Raw genomic sequence first — 6000 nt, 5'->3', positions numbered from 1 at the left:
CCATAGCTACACCTTAAGTTTGCTTGTAATATTGGTTCCCATACAGGAAATAAGTGGATGTCAGTGTAAGCCTGAACAGGTCTAGCAGAGCACTGTCAAATTTTTCTGCAATCTGTTCTAGTGAGTCTTTTAGTAGGACCCTAGTGAACAGTGATACTACATCAAAACTAACCATGATATCCGAATCTGTGATGCATAGTTGCTTGAGGCGGTGCAGAAAGTCTTCCGAGTTTTGGATGTGGTGAACACATTCGCCCACATACGGAGACGGCTGATTTTTCAAATACTTCGCTGTTGCATACGTAGGTGCCCAAATATTACTGACAACTGGGCGTAGAGGCACACCCTCCTTGTGTATTTTAGGTAGACCATACAGTCTAGGTGGCACTGGTGCTTTTACCCGAAGTTGTCTGATGACCTTCTCAGGCATCCCTGTCTCCTTCAGGAGAGCCCTGATCTTCTTCTCCAACTTGTCAGTGGGGTCACACTCCAAAGATCTATATGCTGGGTCCCCTAGAAGTTGACGTACTTTCTCATCATAATCCACCCGGTGTAAGATGACTGTAGAGTTCCCTTTGTCTGCTGGCAGTACTACAATAACGTTGTCTTCCCGGAGCGTCTTCAGTGCAAGCCTCTCGTCAGATGTGATATTCCATTTTGGAGGCCTGGCGTTGGTGAGTGCTCTGCAAGTCTCTCGGCGGACTTCCTATGCCACATTGGGTGGAAGTGTGACTGAAACTTGCTCTACTGCACTGACAAAATCTGAAGTAGGCAAATTTTTGGGGGTCTTGGCGAAGCTGAGACCCTGGCTGAGTATCTTTATGGTTATAACATCAAACTGTGTGCCACTTAGATTCGTCACAGTACGGGTCTCCTCTATCTGCTGCACTTTCTTACTCATGCAGTCAAACTTTGCAGACTGGCAAGATGAGGGCTTTCCTTCTGGCACACTCTGGCAAAGACCGGAGGCGTGGTCTACCCAGTCCCAGTCTTCCTCTGTTAAGAAGGCTGCCATGTGCAGATGAAGGCGTTACAGCTCCCTGGCTACCACGTCTAATCTGTGCCTCAAATCACGAATCCTTTCTCTCACCAGTGCCATGTGCGCTCTGCGTTTTACCTTGTCCGCCACCCTGGAGTTGACGTGAAGGGAACGGCAGTGCTCCAGAAGATCGCAGCGAGCGGGCGCCGACCGCAGAGGAAGCGCCTGGGGAAGGGGGAAGGCCACAGGCATAAATACTGGACCAGGTCCACTCAGTAGATCAGAAAGACATAGGATAAATTCATGGTATGGGGAAAAACCAATCAGAATAGGCCAGCCAAAACCATTAGATCAGTAAGATGTAGGATGAATTTATGACACGGTGAAAAACCAGTCAGAATAGGCTAACCAGAACCATATTAGACCGGTAAATATGTAGGATAAATTCATGGTGTCCGATCAAGTAAAATAGAAATGAAGTAAAATAGACTATCCACAAAGGAAAACCAGAAGTTAGGACCTCTAAATTAGAAATCTTAGATTAAGTCAAACCAAGACAACATAGGAATATTGACCTAGTGACAACAAAGTTAGAAAACGAAAGCTTCAACCCAATGAGTCACAGAACCCCATCTATGGCGGGGGATTGGCGAACTTCTGAGTTTGATAATTCACGATCCTGTCCCCAAAAGCTTAAATAAATGGTGTCACGACAGCACTAAAGTCAAACAAAACACCACACCAAAACATGTCAAACCGGCGAAGCCGGTGGGACTGATCTTCAACAATGTTACACAAAACAACTGGAGGAGTAGTTTCAGGTCTCACCTAATGAAGGTAACGAGCTGCATTGCCGAAATGTCGTGCAAGTACGACGCTGATATCCGGCAGAACACCCGACAACCCAAGATGTCATTAGATCGTTGGGAAAGCCTGAAGATTTGTTCCTGATGTAATAATTGTTATACACGTGACTAGTAGAGGAAATAAAATCAAGGCAGTTTGTAATGTTACATTACAGACGACTTCCATGAATTTTTTTACATTGATATAATATTTTTTAACAGTTTCTGTAGCTCAGCGTTTATGATAATTTTTGAATAATGTATTTTATTAACAATGAAAGAGTTCCTTGATTATTTCCAGAAGATGTCACACAAATGCGAAGTGTTTATTTGAAGCAGGCACACCTGAGAAAAGAAAAGTTAATGAATTTAGGCACATCACAGTAATTACTAGTTTTATTCAAACAGAACTGGGATGAAATATGAAATGGTCTTCGGCATTGTTCTGCATACTGTACTGCTTCACCGAATCTGTAAAGCCTGGTGATACAATCTGACAATGCACAAGTGATTGAAGTTTAACAATACTATTCCGCTGATAAACCTGAAATGGCGAATAGCTATCAGGAATTATATTGTCCGAAATTTTATGAAAAATGCTTTATGGTGTCGGAAAATTTCTTTATCGAGTGGCTGAATGCTTTCGTACTGGTACCTCCTTAAGACAGATGTGATGTTACGACCAGGCCAAGAGTCCAACAAAAATATTTGCTTCAACTGGTGAGAAGAGATTTCAGATGTAATACTGAAAATTATTTTCTTCCATATTTCCAGATTTTACTACGTCGATTACAAGATTTTGCAACCAAATAGTCCTTTTTTATATTTTTGGTCTCAATTTGCCTTTAGATTTCCGAAGACAGGTATAAAACTATGGAAACAGTAATTCACTAATATTTATCACTGGCATTGTTGTATACGAATTTGTCATAGCATTTGTTGACTGCACAGGTAACTTCAACTTTCTTTCACTTGAAACTATAAAGTGCAGTTTGCATGCAGTTTATGGACGACATCTGATTGATTGGTTTTGCAGGGATAACAAGAAGCTTCGTCTTTATACCAGCTACGAATTTCTCTATAGTATTACCTATTAATCACACCGGGCCAGGTGGGGCAGTGGTTAGCACACTGAACTCGCATTCGGGAGGATGAAGGTTCAAACCCGCGTTTGGCTATCCAGATTTGGGTTTCCGTGATTTCCCTAAATCGCTTACGGCAAATGCTGGGATGATATTGTAGCAGTGGCAGCAGCTAACACCACTACCTGAATATGTCGAGCAGTTACATCGATGAAATGTTATGAGATTTACACAATTCGATCCGGCGGCAAACCCGAGTAGTGTATTTGCAACAGATCCGTCGGAAAATCCTGAAAAGTCACATATACAGTTCATGTTAAGATTTTGCGAAATGGAACCAGCTTTGTACATTGCTTAACTATAAGCGTTTTCTCCTTCCTTCATTGGCCAAAAAGTTTACGGCCTTTTGTTTGACACTGAAGTCTGTTACCGTATAGTGTTTCCTTCGGGCTATGCAGGTACTAAATATTTGTTCTGGACTTTAATTAGCACAAAATTGTTATCTCAGTAATTTCCTGTTTCCATAATTTTTAACGAAATGCCGAGATGATTCGAATGAATGTCCTAGAAATTAACTACATTGGTGTCCAAAATTAAAGCAACATAGAGAAATTTTGCGAAGTTGGTTTAGTTTGCCACAAAACAGTATGAACAGGTGATAGTAAAGTAGAAACAATGGATACAGAACGTAAACAAGTGCAACATGCCTAACGATGGACAAACAAGTTCTTCGTTTATTCTACCTTAACACACATTCTGGAAACTGGTTAATGTGCTCAGTATGGTGTGTGACCACCTCTGGTATCAGTAGACAATTATGAGGCATGCGGTAAATGATGCCATCAGTCTCATGTTATGGCAATAACGCCCATTTTTCCTGGAGAGTTGCGCGCAAGTCTTGCAGAGTGGTTGGTGGAACTAATGTGATGCAATCCATGTCTCTACTGCATCCCAGATTTGCTCTGTGGAATTCAAAGCGAGAGAGTGAGCAGGCCACGCCATGCGTGCAAATTCTTCCGTTTCCAAGAAAATATCAACCAGCTGTGCTCTATGAGGTTTAGCATTATCGTCCATCAGTACGAAGTCTGGGCCCATAGGACCTCGCAACAACACACTTGAGGTCCCAAGATCTCGTCACTATACCTCACAGCCTGCTGATTCAACCGTTTAAGTTCATGAAGAGGTGATCAACATAATCCCTCCTCATATCATCAGGGACCCTCCTCGATGTCTATCTCTTTCCACCATGTTTGGTTCCCTAATTCGTGTTCCACGTTCCCTCCAGATGCGAATCCATCGAGAATCACTCTTCAGACCAAATCGGGACTCATTTGTATAAAGAACATTGGCCTACTGTTCGACCGTCCCGGTGGCATGTTGACGACTCCACTCTAGAGGTTCCTTTCTGTGAAGACGCATCAGAGGTACACATACAGCAGGTCTCCGGCAATAAAGGGCACTCTGCACAAGCCTTCTGTACACCGTTTTCCTGGATACAACTCGCCCAGCGGGTGCTGCGAGGTCAGATGCCAGTTGGCGTGCAGTGTAAGGCGCTACCATCTTTCCCTTACAGCCAAATAACGGTCCTCTCTTTCTGATGACACACGCGCTCGGTCCTGCTCTGGCATTGGGATACAGTTCCGATCTCTATAAACCGTCGTCACATCCGTAAAACGACTGAACGATTCACGTTAACCCATCGGACCACTTCAATTTGCGATTGTCCTGCTTTCATTTTTCTTATGTCCCTCTACCGCAGAGAGTTTGGTAGGCGTCTTCACTGAGCAATATGGCTTCGTCTATGACTGTGTACACAGCGATTGTAGGTCTGGACTACACGACAAATACTACGCCGTCTGATAGATGCCGTGACGTCATCATTGGCGTAGTATTGTCTGGAATGCTATATTTCGTGCAGAACACGATCTTACGTACATGATATGTTGAGTTTGTATGATTATATCGTGAATTAGACATAGGACGGGGAAACAGTGGTTTGTTCCTTTAATTTTGGACACCAGTATAATAAATAAAACTTATCTAGGTCTCCAGAAGCAGTAGATGATTTCGACTACCTGCTACGTTCTCCGCGTTTCATCTTTGCAAGGTTGAAATCATTAATTGGAGTCCACATTAATGTGAAAGTCTGGAACCTTCACAAAGACAAATGATATTAGCTAGCACATATGAAGAAAAAGCAAAGAAAATTAATTGAGTTTCATATCCATTGTTAATGCTTATTGTTAGTGATGCTGCAGAGGCATTCTTTGTTGGGTGCAAATTTTAGAGATTTTGATCGAGGTAAACTCGCACTGCAGTGTTCTTCTTAGGGGCAGGCCAACGTAGAAGTTTGGAAATTTGTGGTAAGGTCTTATGGGACCAAACTGCTGAGGTCATCGGTCCCTCAGCTTACGCACTACTTAATCTAACTTAAACTGACTTGCGTTGATATGCAGTGAAACTCAGGGTATTCTTTGGAACAATTGTGAACCACAAATGCTGATTTCCTACGGGATAAATTACGTATCCAAAGCACTCGTACCGGTAACAACACACACACACACACACACGCACATGTCCGAAGGAGTTCTCGAACCTCCTACGGAGGGAGCCGCGCGGACTGTGACAAGAAGCCTGCGCGGCTATTGTAGAAGTGTGCACAGAATCACCGAAGTGAAAAAACCGTGCAATACGCACGTTTATTTATATATAAATATCGACTTCGGAATTTTCTTTTGTGTGAGACCGCGTTTAAAAGATTCGTGAGTTGAAGCACTAAATTCGCTTATTTTACTATTTGCGTCGCTTCTGCATAACTCTTCATTGATTGTATCAATACCCGACTGCTTCTGGTACAATGTGAAATTTCCAACACTCGCGAGTGCCGCGACCGACTCGTGCTGTGGACGTCAATTATAGGCTTAAACTTAACTGTGCTTTTAAAATTTTTTGAGAACAGTAGGCCTATCCTCGTTCATAACAATCGTTCTCTAATTTCATTGTACAATTACGTGAGAAATAGATTATTTTGAGGATTTTCGGACACTTACAAAACTATATTTCCGTAAGTTACGGGTACGAGTGCTTTGGATAC

Source organism: Schistocerca gregaria, chromosome 2 (genome assembly GCF_023897955.1).
Source record: "Schistocerca gregaria isolate iqSchGreg1 chromosome 2, iqSchGreg1.2, whole genome shotgun sequence".
In the NCBI taxonomy this organism is placed as follows: Eukaryota; Metazoa; Arthropoda; class Insecta; order Orthoptera; family Acrididae; genus Schistocerca; species Schistocerca gregaria.
This window is presented reverse-complemented; position numbering follows the sequence as displayed.